The sequence below is a fragment of the Pristiophorus japonicus genome, chromosome 2, assembly GCF_044704955.1.
Source record: "Pristiophorus japonicus isolate sPriJap1 chromosome 2, sPriJap1.hap1, whole genome shotgun sequence".
Classification (NCBI taxonomy): Eukaryota; Metazoa; Chordata; class Chondrichthyes; family Pristiophoridae; genus Pristiophorus; species Pristiophorus japonicus.
Window position 1 is genome coordinate 355895733 of NC_091978.1, and position 17929 is coordinate 355913661.

The window sequence follows — 17929 nt, forward strand, 5'->3', positions numbered from 1 at the left end:
AATGCTGATTAATATGAAGCATGATTAGAATGATAAAGAACATTTCTGCAGAGTAGAAGGCACAGTGAATAATCTTCCACTTCTCGTTCTTCGTTTCCAATCCCATCCAAATTGTCAGAAGCCACTGACTTCGCTCATCAAAGGCAGCCGCACCTTCAGCTGCCGAGGTCCCACGCCCAGAAATTCTATCCCTAAATCTCATTGCCTCTCCACCTCGCTCCCTTCCTTTGATGCTTCTTAAAACCTCGTTCTCTGACCAAGCGTGTCCTAATGTCTCATTCCTTGGCTCGGTGACAATTTCTGTCTGATTGCACTCCTGTGAAACGCCTTTGGAACTTTGACTACTTTAAAGGCGTTATATAAATGCAAGTAATTGTCGACAATGGTTCATCCCTTTCTTTTCTCCACTGATGCAGCCTGACCCGTAGAGTGTTTCTGTTATATATGCAGACTATAGATATACTCTCTGTGTAGTCACTCTATAGTTGCATAAGATGGCGACATGTTACCTGATGTACTATCAATAAGGTTTACACTGTGTATATACTATGCTGGCATCACTAGAGAGTGCAACTGGTGGAGACCGGGATTTCCTACCCCTGTGGCAGAGGCTGTCCACCAGTGGGCACTGCGGTGGGAGACCTGAGGGTCATTTGCATAGGTGTGCAGGGCCCAGTATAAAAGGCTGCTCACCATGCTTGTGCCTCACTCTGGAGTTACAAATAAAGGACCAAGGTCACTACAGTTTGAGAACAACACGTTGCCTCGTGGAGTCATTCATAAGTGCATTTGACGTAATAGTTATGCTTTTACTTCAGATTTGCAGCAGCTACAGTTTTTTTTATTGTTTATTTTACTGCCGCTTTGCATCCATAAACACCTGCCTCGAGAAAGACCTGTTCTTCTCTTTGACGAGATTTTCATTTCTCTTTCTCATCCTGTTCATTGCTGCCTCATTCCCTGAAGCCCATCGACACAGCCACATCTCTTCTCATATCAACCGTGTCCGGCTCAGTCAACAAGAATAAAAAATAGGGCGCCGACAAAGTGTCAGACCACCTGAAACGTTTACCTTTTTGTAAACTTTCCCAGTCAGCCTCGGCTCAGCTGTTAGCACTCTCGCCTCGAGTCGGAAGGTCACGGGTTCAAGCCCCACTCCAGCGACTGTTGCGATGAAAGCTCGTTGACCCGAAACATTGGCCCTGAATTTGTGATCGGAGGGCTTCCCGTGGGGAAATTGCCTCAGATCCGCAACTAAAATGCCCGCGTGTACGGAAACCCCATTAGCATGAATGGAAATATCCCCCAAAATACATCTACACTTCAAATAAATAAAAAAGACATCACCTATTTCAAATTAATTAAAATGGCATTTAAGTCAATATTTAAAACAAACTTTTTTTTTTTGAAAAATAAATGTGCAAGTCTTAAAGGGGCTAAATTTAAACTTGCCTTATTTCACGAGTTTTTAAATGTATAAATTATTGCGAACATTTTATTTTTCCTGGGTTTTTTTGTAAACTCTTACGCTGGTAAAAGGTGGCCTTACGCCTGCTGTTACCAGGTGTACGAATGTCACGGGCATTCGATGGATGGGCAGAAATTGGGCAATTAGCCCAACTCTCCGCCCGCGGAGGCCCTTTTCCCGGGATGCGTTGGCTCTGTCAAGAGAATTCTTGACAGATTGAAAGTTCCAGGTTTCAGCCCGTAGGGGCTGCAAATTACGTGCCATTAACTTTGTTTCTCGCTGCTGACCAGCTGAGTATTTCCGGTATTTTTATGCTTTTATTTCAAATTTGCAGCATCCGCAGTGTTCAGGTCTGAGAAGAGCGCAGGCTCAGAAACTAAGCCAGTAGCACTCAAATGATTATGTTGCTGTGCCCTACAAAGGGCCCATGGGAAAGCCAATATATGAGCTATTTAATGCCCCCGATCTCTACATATGAGCTATTTACTGCCACTAAGACAACAAGTAGTCCTGAGACTACTCGCACAGAATTCAGATTAAATACAGTGGGATCAACAGCTACACTGTGACTGGATATCACCGCATCGTAAAACCCCTGATACTCGCGATGAATGCTGATTTTTTAATTTGTCACTCCACACGCCTTTGCACAAAGATTCTGCTCAATGCTGCTGGCAGCAACTATCATTGTGAACGGAAACTCAGCTATCCATTTGTTTGGTACGCCTTTTACATTAGCACAAAGCCAAGGGACCGAAGTTTGACTTTTGATGGTAAAAGGAACGGAGGGGGTTCCAATTTTTTTCTCCCCAATTCAAAGCCCACAAATGTGATCTCGGGAATGGGCAGCATTGAAATGTGCCGATTTCTGATAACGTTACGTGGTCAGCTATTCATTTATTCTCTTTGGGAATGAATTCTACTGGTATTTCCGGTGTCAGCTATGGCTCAGTGGGTAGCACACTTGTCTCCCAGTCAGAGGGTTGTGGGTTCAAGTCTCACTCCAGGGACTTGAGCATATAAATCTAGGCTGACACTCCCAGTGCAGTGCTGAGGGAGTGCTGCACTGTCGGAGGTGCCGTCTTTCTCAAGAGACATTAAATCGAGGCACCGTCTGCTCTCTCAGGTGGACATAAAAGATCCCATGGCACTATTTCGAAGAAGTGAAGGGGAGTTATCCCTGATGTCCTGGCTAATATTCATCCCTCAATCAACATAACAGAAACAGATTATCTGGTCATTATCACAGTGCTGGTTGTGGGAGCTTGCTGTGCGCACATTTACTGCTGGTGTTTCCCACATTACAACAGTGACTACACTCCAAAGTACTTCATTGGCTGTAAAGTGCTTTGAGATGTCTGGTGGTCATGAAAGGTGCTATAGAAATGCAAGTTGTTCTTTCTATTGCCCGTGGCGATGAGCAAATAAAACGGGTCACAACTAGGAAATAAGTGGCAGCTTTTCAATTTAGTGTAACTCTGAGTTTTCCCACTATGAAAAATAAAGTTATTAGCACCAATGTTCTCATGTTATTTTAACAGCGATTTTTTGTAATTCATTCTGGGATATGGGCGTTGCTAGCAAGGCTCCTGTGAAGCGAGTTTGACTACGGTAAAGGTGGTATTATTAAAACAAGTTATTGTTATTGCCCATTATTGGTTGCCCTTGAGCAAATGCAGGTGAGCCCAGAATATACCGAAATGATTGAATCTAAGCATGGACTTTTTTTTCCCCCGACAGCTGCTTTTTAAAACGTTGAACATAATGATTGATAAAGGAATTGATTCTATTCTTGACCAGGAAAGGTATGGTCGAATGCAGTAGTTAAGTACAGTCCCCACCACTTACACTGTTCATGCCCATCAGGGCAGCTGCCTATGTCAGGCAAATGGCACGAATTGAATTTATTTTTTGTTTATTCATTCACGGGATTGCTGGCAAGGCTGGCATTTATTGACCATCGCTCATAGCCCGTGAGAAAGTGGTGTTGAGCCGTCTTCTTGAACCATTGCATTCTGTGTGGTGACGGTGCTCCCACAGTGCTGCCTTATTTTCAAATCCCTCCATGGTCTCGCCCCTCCCTATCTCTGTAATCTGCTCCAGCCCCACAACCCCCTGGATGTCTGTGCTCCTCTAATTCTGTTCTCTTGAGCATCCCTGATTGTAATCGCTCAACCATCGGTGGCCATGCCTTCTGTTGCCTAGGCCCCAAGCTCTGGAACTCCCTGCCTAAACCTCTCCGCCTCTCTATCTCTCTTTCCTCCTTCAAGACGCTCCTTAAAACATACCTCTGTGACCAAGCTTTTGGTCACTTGCCCTAATTTCTACTTATATTGTTCTGTGTCAAATTTCTAATCACATAATACTCCTGTGAAGCGCCTTGGGTCATTTCACTACATTAAAGGCGCTACATAAATACAAGTTGCTGTTGTTGTTAAGGAGGGATTTTGGCCAAATGATGATGAAGGAACCGCAATATACATCAAATTCAAGATGACGTGTGAATTGATGGGGAACTTGGATTGCTTCAGAAGGCCAATTAAGGAGTGGTGAATGGCTCTCGATACCAAATTCATTTGTTGCAATAAATTCTCCAATAGCAGTCACTAGTGTAGAGATTTGGCTTAGGCAGTAGAACTAAATCACATAGTTATCGCATGATATTCGGTTGATATTGAAGACAATGGAACTGAATAGTGGGCGGGGCGTTTAACGGGTAGCCCATACGATACTGCCCGACTTACGCGACCGCTCAAGCTGAATACCTTCCCCCATTGTTCTCGGTCGGAGTGTGTGGCAGGTAAATATGGCGGTGACGATTACAGCTACAAACTATGGCATCCTGCATCACCACAGGAGATGGCGAGCAGAACAGGAGCAAAGGTTTCACGGAATACTCATTCACACCAATTACCCTCAGAGCCATGTGTACGGGCCAAGAATAAGCTTTTTGTCCATAATGGAGCGACGGCATATGCAAGGGCTACTGCTGGTCAGGGATGCTCAGCTTGGCGAGCAAGGGGAGGGAGGGAATTTTTTATTTTATTCATTCCTGGGATGTGGACGTCGCTGGCAAGGCCAACATTTATTGCCCATCCCTAATTGCCCTCGAGAAGGTGGTGGTGAGCCACCTTCTTGAACCGCTGCAGTCCATGAGGTGAAGGTGCTCCCACAGTGCTGTCAGGGAAGGAGTTCCAGGACTTTGACTCAGCGACGATGAGGGATGGTGATATATTTCCAAGTCAGGATGGTGTGTGGTTTGGAGGGGAACTTGGAGGTGATGGCGCTCCCATGCGCCTGCCGCCCTTGTCCTTTGAAGTGGTCGAGGTCGTGGGTTTGGGAGGTGCTGCCAAAGAAGCCTTGGCGAGTTGCTGCAGTGCACCTTACAGATGGCTGTGGCACAGGCAGCTGAATGAATGGTCTCACCCTAGTGACAAATAAATCCACGAGCTCCTCGCACTTGTCATTGGAGGCGAGGGTGGAGAGAGGGGGGGGGGGGTCAAGAAAGAGGAGTTTCAGGAGATGGTTAATAATGGAGAAAAGAAGTAGAGGCTTACCTTTGTATTCCAGGACAATCCTGGAGTAGTTTCGGCAATGGAGAGCAGGATCCGACTGCCGGATGTGGTCCAGTTAGAACCGGCAATGAATGACGAAATCAGTTGTGTTCTAAATACAGACAAGTCTGTCTCTTGGATGTAGGGAGCAAAGATGAGGTCTGTACCACGGCTGGGAGAAATGGCTAAAAATTGGGCTGCTTAGTGCCACGCATTAGCGCCCGAGCTTACCAGCCAAGTGCCGCGCTGTCAACGCTTCCCACGACCTCCTGCGGAGGTTTAGCGGCGGCGCTAACAGGTAGCGCTACGCACGCCAGCGCCAACCACTTGGTGATGTCAAGGAGTGTACAACACCCCTTTAGCGTCACGATCCCGAACTTCAATGCTTCTGCCTGCTGTAGCGCCTGGCGCTAATCCCGACAGAGAAGGCAGGCGCCCGAAGAAGCTCCCGGGGCGATAGTTCAACGTATGAGCTGTTGGATGTTTAAATTCATTTAACTCTCTTCGCTGTTCAACACTTTGCTAATGTTAACATTCCTCCCTTCCATTATTTTTCACTTTCCGGGTGATCCAGCTGACCTCCCGTTTAGGTGCTGGGATGCCGGTTTCCGAGGTCACTTCACTGTTGTGTGCTGCATGCTGCATAACTTAGCCATCATGAGGCAGCAGCAGCTGGTAGTAGAAGACCCACCTGAGGTGAGAGTGTCTGATGATGAGGAGAAAGATGCAGATGATGAGGAAGAGGAGGAGGAGGACGAGGAAGTCATGCAACGAACTGAACCCAGAGCACGACGGCGGAGGATTGCTCGAGCCTTGCGCCAGCAGCTCATCCGTGAACACATTGCTGCCTGAAGGCTCAGCCGCAACTATTCCACATGGACTATGTTTACTGTTTGGACCTGTTCCATAATGTTGTGTTGTGTTAATGGAACAAATAATGGAAATGATTCAGTTATAATTTAAAATATATTTTATTCAAAAGTTTAACACTTGTTAGTACTTAACTTAAATAAAACTATTCTTGTATCAAACTTTAAAGTTTTCAGTTAAGATCACTTACAAACTTGTAAATTTACATAACTTACAAAAAACTTTTAATTTGAGAACAGTTACTACAGTAACAACAATAAGAACAACAACAGCAGCAAAGAAAGGCTGCACCCATCTCTCCTCCACCTTATTCTAAGACTACCCGTTGTGCTTGGTCTTGTTGACTCCACCCCTGCCCGCAGGCGGTGGTGCAGTGTTTCTCGGGTTGGTACCAAGCTTATTCTTTCGAACATCTTAGGTAATGCGCACTTCTTGATGGGGGGGGCGTGGGCAGGCGGTAATGTGGAAGGCCTGGCTGGTCTGGGGATTGGAGTGGGATTGGCAGTTGATTCTGTCAAAGGGCGCGAGGTCTGGGCATGTTCCCTTATTGCAGCAGCTAACTCCGACATTCCCTCTCTCATGTGCCTTGACAGTGTCTCGACTTCCTCCAATATTCCCTCATGTTCACCAACAGTGTCTCAACTACCTGCAACATTCCATCCCTCATGTTCCCGGACAGTGTTCCCATTTCTCGTGAGAGTGTTGTTACTTCTCCCGACAGTCCCAATATCTCATCAACCATCCCACTGATGGTGTCCAGGAGTGATCGCGTAAGGGGAATGCTTTCCACACTCATCTGAACCACATCTGTTCGATCCTGCACCTCAGGACAGTGCTATTGAGCTCTCCTTCCCTCCCTCACCTTGGGTGAGGCTCGCTGCATCCCGCTGTGACCCACAGCCTGGGATGGTGGGGCCTTGGGTGAGGCTCGCTGCATCCCGCTGTGACCCGCAGCCTCAGACGGAGGGGCCCTGGGGTGTGCCTCGCTGCACCCCACTGACATCCTCAGCCTCAGACTGTGAGAAACCATGGAATGTCCCAACACTCGTACCACTCAGAAAAGGGCCTGGCACCACAATGGGCGGCAACTGCACCTCCTCCAGCGTGAGTACAAGAGTGGGGGCTTCATCCATCCCCTCCCCTTTCCCCCCCCCCACCCCCCCATGCTCTTGGTCTGGAAGATGTTCTCCTCTTCAGGCTCATCCGCGTCTGAATCTTCTTCTGCATCGGCTTCAGCCTTGTCAGGGTGTGCCTCAAGTTCTGAAAAATATAACAGAGCAGACAAATGGTTAGCAGAGGAAGGGTCAGGGTGGGTGGCATGAGTAGGCTCACACAGTGCAGGCAGCAGGCTGATTTGAAGGACCACGATGAATGATAGCACATTGCATCAACCGAAGCGTAAGCTGGTGGAGACATCCCCATGAACCGAAGCATGGCTAGCCCGCGCAGTACTTAACATTTAGCAAAGCCAGACTGTGGAATTTGCAGGACTTGCCCTGTCCCTCGAGTGTGGGCCCAGCTTGTGCAGTGGTGGTTGCTTTTCTCCAGGCAGGACCCATCAAAGCAGCAACACTGTCTTCCAAGTGTGTCAGTGGCTGCAGATTTGCCGGGCTTCCTCCTGTTCGAGTTCTTTCCCTTTTGTTGTGTGCCACCTTCCTCTGCAAAGATGAAAATATAACTTTTTAGGGAAGGTGTATTTCTGCTGCGTTGGACATATACAGATGGTCACATTTACAAATACAATTCCAGTGAATAAATGAAAATATTACTTACACTAACTACTTGACTAAGGTCCTGCCACTTTTTGCTCTGGCCTCCAGACCTCGGGGTGGTCACCATTGCACAGGAATCTTCTGCAAGTTGGTTCCAGCGTTTCTTCATTTCTTTTGGTGAAACTTTTTAAGTAACCTCTGCTGGTGTCCAGCTCGTGCCATCTGGCCTCAATTACAGTAACTAGTGCCTCCGCTTCGTCCTGTGAGAAAATCTTGGTCCTTGAGCCGCGTTGCATCTTGTATTGCAGCTCCGGCTTTTCCACGGAGAATTAAAGTTCTCACACACAACTAGCTCTTTAAAAATGGCCGAATGCAGACAGGGAGCTGCACTGGGCATGCACGCCCATAGCAATCATGTCAAAAACCTCTTTTTTTTCCGCACATGCGCAGAAGGGGGGAGCATCGTTTTTTTCGGTGCAGACATTAGGCTCCGCCCCCCCGAAGCTAAAGGACATGCTGTAAGGCAGCAATTTCAAAAAATAGAAAGGCAAAACTTGCAAATTATTTTTTTGGAGTAGTCGGGGCCAAAAAAAAACGAGTGTAACTCTGGCAACACGCCAAAAAACAGCATTGGGGAAAATTGAGCCCATTGTTTTACATCTTAGTTCTGCCTCATGCAAAATGCCACTCATTTGCATCACAATGATTTCTTTATGATCTTTTATCCTGTGTCAGCAATGCTATCCCCACAATGATGCCATATACTGCAAGGCAGCTTATACCATGTGCCAGACGCTATGTGAGTGCTAACTCCCATTTAACATGGTGTCCACTCTGAAGTAGTTTATCGCACCAGTGTCAACTGTGGCTCAGTGGGTAGCACACTCGCCACTGGGTCAGAAGGTTGTGGGTTCAAGTCTCACCCCAGGGACTGGAGCACAAAAAAAATCTAGGTTGACACTCCAGTGCAGTGCTGAGGGGGTGCTGCCTTTTGGATGAGACGTTGCAAATGGGGCCCCGTCTGCTCTCTCGGGCGGATGTAAAAGATCCCATGGCACTATTTCAAAGAAGAGCAGGGGAGTTATCTCTGGTGCCCTGGCCAATATTTTTCCCTCAACCAACATAAGAAAAACAGACTATCTGGTCATTATCACATTGCTGTGTGTGGGAGCTTGCTATGCACAAGTTGGCTGCTGCGTTTCCTACATTACAGTAGTGACTACATTCCAAAAGTACTTCATTGACTGTAAAGCACTTTGAGATGTCTGGTGGTTGTGTAAGGCGCCATATGAATGCAAATCTTTCTTTCTGCAATGAGTCCCAATCCTTACTGAAAATCCACACAAAAGCAAGAGAGCCATGTCAAAAGATGCCTTATGGACACAAACAGCTCGATGGTACAGCTGAATGAAGTCCTCCAGTTCTCTCTGAGGGAGCATGCTTTTCTGGAGCCCGTGTTTATTACTCACATCAAACGCTGTCAGTTATTTAGAGGGACAAGTCCTGTTTTTGACAGGTCATTTTTCAGGCAAGCTCGACTCTCGCAATCCATACTGCGTCGATACATATTAGTGTACAGGCACGATGCTCCGATCGGAGAAGCTGAGAGCGATTCAGAGCGAAGAGAATGATGCAAACAGAAAGCAGAGTTGCCAGCAACGCTTTAAGTGAGATGAACTGACATGTCACTCTGCTAATTATTCTCATACCTCCAGATTTTGGAAATCTTGTGCGATGCGTTTTACTGACACAGCTGCAACTTTAGCAACTAGATTGGTGGTGAGACATGCTAATTGTCTTCTCAAATACGGTTTTACTGTTACCAACTAATAAATAGAAATATAGACGGGAACAGCAGAATACTTTGTTGTACTTGAGATATGAGACCTGATAAATCAGTGATTCCATTGTGACTGAGATATAAAGGTGTAATGGAAAGGGTATTACATTGTTTCTCCCCTGTAATGTATTTAACCCCTTGCAACCTGTATTACACTACCACCAGAGGGCCTACCTGTTGTAGTCCCAAGGGACCCCGTATCCCTTGGGAACACGGTATATAAGCAGGCCACCCACGAGGTACCTGCACTCTGGAGTCTTATTAAAGGAGCTAAGGTCACACTTGCTCATTACACACAGTACTCAGTTTCATCCTTTATTATGAGTGTACCATCCCCCACTCACATTTTCTGCATGTACAGTCAGTCAGGATAGATTTTTTTTCTTTTTTTAATCCATTCACAGGATATAGACATTACTGGCAAGGCCAGCTTTTATTGCCCATCCCTAATTGCCCTTGAGAAGATGGTGGTGAGCCGCCTTCTTGAACCGCTGCAGTCCATGTGGTGAAGGTACTCCCACAGTGCTGTTAGGGAGGGAGTTCCAGGATTATGACCCAGTGACAATGAAGGAACGGCAATATTTCCAAGTCAGGATAGTGTGTGATTTGGAGGGGAACTTGGAATTGGTGGTGTAGGCAGTAGAGGTCGTGGGTTTGGGAGGTGCTGTCGAAGAAGCCTTGGCGAGTTGCTGCAGTGCAGCTTGAAGATGGTGCACACTGCAGCCACGGTGCGTCGGTGGTGGAGGGAGTGAATGTGTAAGGTGGTGGATGGGGTGCCGATCTAGTGGGCTGCCTTGTTTTGGATAGTGTTGAGCTTCTTGAGTGTTGTTGGAACTGCATTCATCCAGGCAGGTGGAGAGTATTCCATCACATTCCTGACTGTTGGGATTTTAACCTTTGGGTCACAGGAACTCCAAACAGAGGGTCACCAAAAACCCATGGCAGCAATGAAGTATTACATTTCCCTGAGCTGTTTCCAACAACAATAATAACTTGTATTTATAGAGTGCTTTTAACCTAGTAAATAAAACATGCTTCACAGGAGCGTAAATCGACAAAATTTGACATCAAGCCACAGAAGGAGATATTAGAACAGATGACCTAAAGCTTGGTCTAAGAGGTACATAGAAACATAGAAACATAGAAACATAGAAAATAGGTGCAGGAGTAGGCCATTCGGCCCTTCGAGCCTGCACCGCCATTCAATAAGATCATGGCTGATCATTCCCTCAGTAGCCCTTTCCTGCTTTCTCTCCATACCCCTTGATCCCTTTAGCCGTAAGGGCCATATCTAACTCCCTCTTGAATATATCCAATGAACTGGCATCAACAACTCTCTGCGGCAGGGAATTCCACAGGTTAACAACTCTCTGAGTGAAGAAGTTTCTCCTCATCTCAGTCCTAAATGGCCTACCCCTTATCCTAAGACTATGTCCCCTGGTTCTGGACTTCCCCAACATCGGGAACATTCTTCCCGCATCTAACCTGTCCAGTCCCGTTAGAATCTTATACGTTTCTATGAGATCCCCTCTCATCCTTCTAAATTCCAGTGAATAAAGGCCCAGTTGATCCAGTCTCTCCTCATATGACAGTCCAACCATTCCTGGAATCAGTCTGGTGAACCTTCGCTGCACTCCCTCAATAGCAAGAACATTCTTCCTCACATTAGGGAGTTTAGACAGTTTAAGGATTAGACAGTTTAAGGAGCGACTTAAAAGAGGAAAGAGATATCGAGGTTGAGAGGTTTAGGGAGGGAATTCCAGAGCTAAGTGCCTAGGCCTCAGATATTACTTCTCTCACAAACAGATCAGAAGAATATTCAGGTAACTGGCCCAATACAAACTCAGGAAAATTGCAACATGTCCACAGGTAGAGAGACTGCTCGTTCTGCTCCAATTCCAGATGTGCAGCAACCCGTCTGGTCCTGCTGCTGCACCTGAATAAGGCAAAATTAAGGCAATGGCCACGGAGGAGCGAGTCACAATGTTATCGCACTGTGATGAATTTCACATCACACTGGGCCTTGATCGCGTCGTATATTGCAGAATTTGTCAAAGTGTAAGTGTTCAGCCTGAACATACATAGATGGAGAGAAAGTAAAGATCCATCTGAACATGATCAGGTCAGCAAGATAATGTCCTCTCGGGAAAAGAAAGAAAAACTTGCATTTATATAGCGCCTTTCATGACCACTGGACATCTCAAAGCGCTTTACAGCCAATGAAGTACTTTTTGAAGTGTAGTTACTGTTGTAAAGATATTGGACATACTCGTGACTTCCAGAATGTAAAAATAGAATTTGCGACAGTGCAAAAAACTCAGTTCCTCTTACTTACATAAAAATCTAAGATAGCACTCCAGTGGGATCTATAGTACAAGTAACCAGAAATGTAATCTTCACTCTGTGTCACTCCAACTTCTCTGCATAGATGCCATAGAGGAACAGCAGTTACATTCTGCTTTATGTATAATAAACACAATATTGTCAGGAGGGTTTCTGTCACATGAATATTGTCTCCCCCACTTGTGCTGCTGCCAGATGATTCATACGGAGCAAAGTTTGGTGAGAGTTATCAGGTCAGGCCATTTGTGAAATCCTTCAAATATATTTTCCCTCTCAGCCCTGTACACTGTCCTCTTGAACCACTGCAGTCCGTGTGGTGAAGGTGCTCCCACAGTGTTATTAGGGAGGGAGTTCCAGGACTTTGACCCAGCGACGCTGAAGGAACGGCCGATATATTTCCAAGTCAGGATGGTGTGTGACTTGGAGGAGAACTTAAGGTGATGGTGCTCCCATGAGCCTGCTGCCCTGGTCCTTCAAGCTTGTAGAGGTCGTGGGTTTGAGAGGTGCTGTCGAAGAAGCCTTGGCGTGTTGCTGCTCCAATGCACTCAAAAAAAGCATTTTAAGAGCTGTAGCTAAAAATAAGTAAAAGGCTAAGGGGACAGGAAGCCACAGGAAGTGGCTTAAGAAGTTGAAAAGGGTGGCAAGGGTGCCCATAACAGTTACTCTACCACTGTTATCTTCTTCCAAATAACTCCAGGGTGTCATCAGTTACAACCCTTTTAGACACCTTCCAATGCACAGCCCATGTCACTTTGACTGTTGGCCAATTGTTTTCAGAGCCTGAAGCTGTTGCTAACTCTTGCGATGAGGCAGCTCCTCATCATTCTACGTCAAGTAACATTTGGCAGGTTTGCACAAAGATATCAAAAAACTAACCCGATAAAAAGCTTCCCTTTAGCACCTCTGTCGTGTCAGAAGCCCCTTACCCTCAAGGCTGAGACAACAAATGGCTGTTTCAAACTAGAATATCAACAATCTTGTGCTCCATGCCCTACACTGCCGCAAATACGCAGCTTCCAGAGAACACAACCGCTACACCGGCAAAGACATGCCGATCCAGGCCTACTTGAACAACCTACCACCAATCCGCCTCAAATCTAGAAGGCCAATTTGAACCATTGCCGAAGCCCTTCAGCGATCTCCCATCAGCCTTGATGACCGATGGCGAAATGATTGGAAGAACTGCGACATACGGAATGGATTCCTTATAGAGGATCCCACAGTACAACCTGTAGGATCAAACCTTCCTCACAAACAGTGGACAACCATCAACCGTCTCAGAACCGGTCACGGTCGATGCTGCCACCTTCTCCATCGGTGGAAGATTAAAGCCTCCCCATCAGGCCACTGTGGAGCTCATAATCAGACCCTGGAGCACATCATCGAGCACTGCCCTCAGAGGGAATTCACAGGCAGCCTGCAAGATATCCACGCTATTACACCGGAAGCTTTGGTCTGGATATCTGACTTAGATCCACGTTTGTGCCTATAGTTACTGTGCAGACGTACTTGGAACATTGCTGCTAACCTCAAAGTTCAACTTCGTCGCTGAAAAAAGAAAAAAAAAAGATTTCCATGGATGATACCTTTCAGGAAAGGACAAACAGGCTGAGTCTCCTTTCTCTTGAAAAGAGCAGGTTGAGGGGTGACCTCATAGTGCTCTTTAAAATTATGAAAGTTTTTGATAGAGTAGACATAAAGTGTTTCCACTTGTGGGGAAGAGAAAAACTAGAGGCCATCAATAAAAGATAGTCACCAACAAAAAAATCAGTCGGGGATTCAGAAGAAACTTCTTTACTCAGAGAGTGGTGAGAATGTGGAACTCGCTACCACAGGGAGTGGTTGAAGCGAATAGTATAGATGCATTTAAGGGGAGGCTAGACAAGCATATGAGGGAGAAGAGAATAGAGGGTTATGCTGATAGATTTAGATGAGGAAAGAAGTGGGGAGGCTCAAGTGGAGCATAAACACCGCATGGACTGGTTGGGCCGAATGGCCTGTTTCTGTGCTGTATATCCTGTCATTCTATGTAATCGATGCTTTGATATTGCAATACTTGTTACAGCTCTTTATCTGGTTCTTTGTGATTCCTTTCCTAATCACGGCTTCTTAGAATGAGGCTTTGGTTTCTCACGGGAAGGTGCATGCATTTTAATCCGGGAGTTGAATCTTGTAGCAGGCCACTGCTTTAGTTTCTGTTTGGAGCAGGTTCATGTTGGAAGGTGGAGGGCGTGAATCGGGGAGAACATAATGCCAGGTGCGGTGACACTTCTAACATCTGCTAACTGACTGAAAAATCCAAACACTTCAGGAATAGGCAGAGTGAGAAAGCTCCTGCTCGGAATTCATGTAAAGCTTTATTCCAATTACCTTGCAGACAAACGTCTTAATAACAGGTCATTTAATCTCCGCACTCAGGAGCTTGACTTACTGCCATCAGTAAAGCGATCAGTGACACCTTTACCTAAAACTGCCTCCTTAAATCTGCAAATTGTTATCAGCCGAAAGCAGCCTTAGACTTAATTTAAATATCATTACTGTAACACTATCATATTCTTGGTAAAGCTCATGAGGAGAGGACAGAAGCTGACTTTTAATGGTGAGAGACATCCATATTATTCGACATCTTCAGGTCTATTTCCCCTATAAGTAAGTATTAACGACACATCATGGGATAAAAAGAGCACCAACCATATTAGATTTGCTTTGAGCTGGAAGGCGGCAATTTTCTACATTCATGCCCAGGAACTTAGCACCGATGGTAAGTTTAGACATTCAAACTGACATTATTAGCGACTGATGTTGACTCTCGCAATGAGTCGAAACCGATACTCTTGGCCTCTCGCAAGCTCCTGAGCAATAATACTGAGAGTGCAGGCTATGGAAAATAACCTCCTGGCCCAAAGGCATCAGCAAGATCTCCGGTTCTGAGAGCAGGAAGTGAAATTCATAAAATGAGGTCCTTAAGAAGCATCCCTTCAACTTTAGTATCAGTGTGATTTCCTCCAGTTGCCAAGCATAATGAAAGGCATGGCATACGAGTGCTGGTGGGTTGAGTGTAATCTCTCGCAATGGACGGATGCGATCGGCAGAAACTATTTAGTGATGCGATAAAGACCCAACAAAAAGATCATGTTCAGCCAGCACTTTCAAGCAGCAACTTGACATTACCCTCATTGGAAAGAGAGCGAGCGAGCGAGCGTCCAGATCTTCTTTACATGTTTGAGGAGAGTTAAAGGTGCGATGCTGGTGGAACCCCCAAATTCCTACTATTCAGAGACGAGCAGAGCTGTTCTCTGGGTGTCCTGGCCAACATCTATCCTTTGATCGACATCACTAAATGATTTGGAAGGTGGAGGACATGAATAGGGGAGATCAAAAATGCCAGGCGCGGTGATAATCCCGCTTTGCAGAACACCTCCGTTCAGTCCGTAAGCATGACCCCGAGCTTCCGGTCGCCTGTCACTTTAAATCCCCGCTCCACTCCCACTCTGATCTCTCCATCCTCGGTCTCCTACACTGTTCTAATGTAGCTCAACGCAAGCTCGAGGAACAACACCTCATCTTTCGTTTAGGCACTTTACAGCCTTCCAGACTCAACATCGAGTTCAACAATTTCAGACCATAACCTCTGCCCATATTTTGATCCCTGTTCTCCCTTTTTTATTTAAAAAACTCTCCACCCCCGCCCCCCTCCACACCACTTTTTAATTTGTATATATATATTTTCTCTCTGTTTCCCATGATAGCAGGTAATTATCCTGCTGTTCACACCCTATCAAGACTCATCTTTTGTTTCCTAGCCTGTGCCATTACCATCTCAATTTAGCCCATCATCCCTTTTGTCTCTCAAATCTCTCCTGCCTTCCACCCTATCACAGACCTTCCTTTTTGCTCTTTCCTCCTCTCCCCCTTTCAGGGCCCCAGCACTTCCTTAAGAATCGGTTACATTTCGAACTATTGCCAGTTCTGACGAAGAGTCATCGACCGGAAACATTAACTCTGTTTCTCTCTCCACAGATGCTGCCTGGCCCGCTGTGATTTCCAGCATTTTCTGTTTTTATTTCAGATTCAAACATCTGCAGTATTTTGCTTTTGGGTCGAGGAAGACTTGCTTCCACTCCAAAAATGAGTTCTCAGGTGACTGAACAGTCCAATTTGGGAATACAGTCTCTGTCGCAGGTGGGACAGACAGCTGTTGAAGGAAAGGGTGGGTGGGACAGGTTTGCCGCACGCTCCTTCCGCTGCCTGCGCTTGGTTTCTGCATGCTCTCGACGACGAGACTCGAGGTGCTCAGCACCCTCCCGGATGCACTTCCTCCACTTAGGGTGGTCTTTTGCCAGGGACTCCCAGATGTCGGTGGGGATGTTGCATTTTATCAAGGAGGCTTTGAGGGTGTCCTTGAAACGTTTCCTCTGCCCACCTTGGGCTCGCTTGCCGTGTAGGAGTTCCGAGTAGAGCGCTTGCTTTGGGAGTCTTGTGTCCGGCATGCGGATAATGTGGCCCGACCAAAGGAGCTGGTCGAGTGTGGTCAGTGCTTCGATGCTGGGGATGTTGGCCTGATCGAGAACACTGACGTTGGTGCGTCGGTCCTCCCAGGGGATTTGCAGGATCTTATGGAGGCATCGTTGATGGTATTTCTCCAGCGATTGAGGTGTCTACTGTATATGGACCACATCTCTGAGCCATACGGGAGGGCGGATATCACTACAGCCCTGTTGACCATGAGCTTGGTGCCAGATTCGAGGGCCTGATCTTCGAACACTCTCATCTTCAGGCGGTCGAAGACTGCTCTTGCGCACTGGAGGCGGTGTTGAATCTCGCTGGCGATGTCTGCCCTTGCTGATAATATGCTCCCGAGGTATGGAAAGTGGTCCACGTTGTCCAGAGCCACGCCACGGATCTTGATGACTGGGGGTCAGTGCTGTATGATGGGGTCAGGTTGGTGGAGGACCTTTATCTTACGCATGTTTAGTGTAAGGCCCATGCTTTCATATGCCTCGGTGAAGATGCTGACGATGACTTGGAGTTCAGCCTCTGAATGTGCGCAGACGCAAGCATCATCCACGTACTGTAGTCACTAAATGATTATCTGGTCATTAACATCGTTGCTCTTTGTGGGATCTTGCTGTGTGCAAATAAGGCGTCACGTTTCCCTGCATTGCGAAAGTATGTGCTATTTGTGCATCATTGAAACCGATTCATTGACAGGTCCAAATTTGACAACAGGCAGTCGAGTTTTTGACCAGATTACTGCCCAGCAAGTGAAAACAAAATGATCAGTAACAATGACACAATATCCCCCAGTACTACAGACTGAAGGTAGGATTCATAACTCCTGATTTATAGCCGACCCGGACAGATAGAATGAAAATCTGCCCTCAACTCCGAGTCCACTGGACTGCAGGCGATGATTCAACTTGTAAGTTACCGAGGGCACTTTTAACCCAAAGTATGTGAGCGTACAGAAGAAAATGACGTTTACCTGTGGGAATAACTGACACGTGAAGAAGTGGAACTCTTGGTAGGGGGAGATGAAGTAAGGGAGGAAAAGGCATGTGTGGAGTGTAGACTTTCTTCGGCAGCACCTTCCAAACCCGCGACTTTTACCACCTCGAAGGACAAGGGCAGCAGGCGCATGGGAACACCACCACCTCCACGTTCTCCTCCAAGTCACACACCATCCTGACTTGGAAGTATATCGCTGTGCCTTCATTGCCGCTGGGTCAAAATCCTGGAGCTCCCTCCCGAACAGCACTGTGGGAGTACCTTCACCTCACGGAATGCAGCTTTTGGTCACGTTTCCCAATATCTCCTGATCTAGCACGGTGTCAGATTTCTTTTGATAATGCCCCTGTGAAACTCGGTGGGACCGTGTAGTGTCAGCCGCGGCTCAGTGGGTAGCACACTCGACTCTGAGTCAGAAGGTTGCGGGTTCAAGCCCCACTTCATGGGACCTGAGCACATAAATCTAGGCTGACACTCCAGTGCAGTGCTGAGGGAGTGCTGCACTGTCGGAGGTGCTGTCTTTTGGATGAGACATTAAACCGAGGCCCCGTCTGCCCTCTCTCAGATGGATGTAAAAGATCCCATGGCACTATTTCAAAGAAGAGCAGGGGAGTTATCCCCGTGTCCTAGCCAA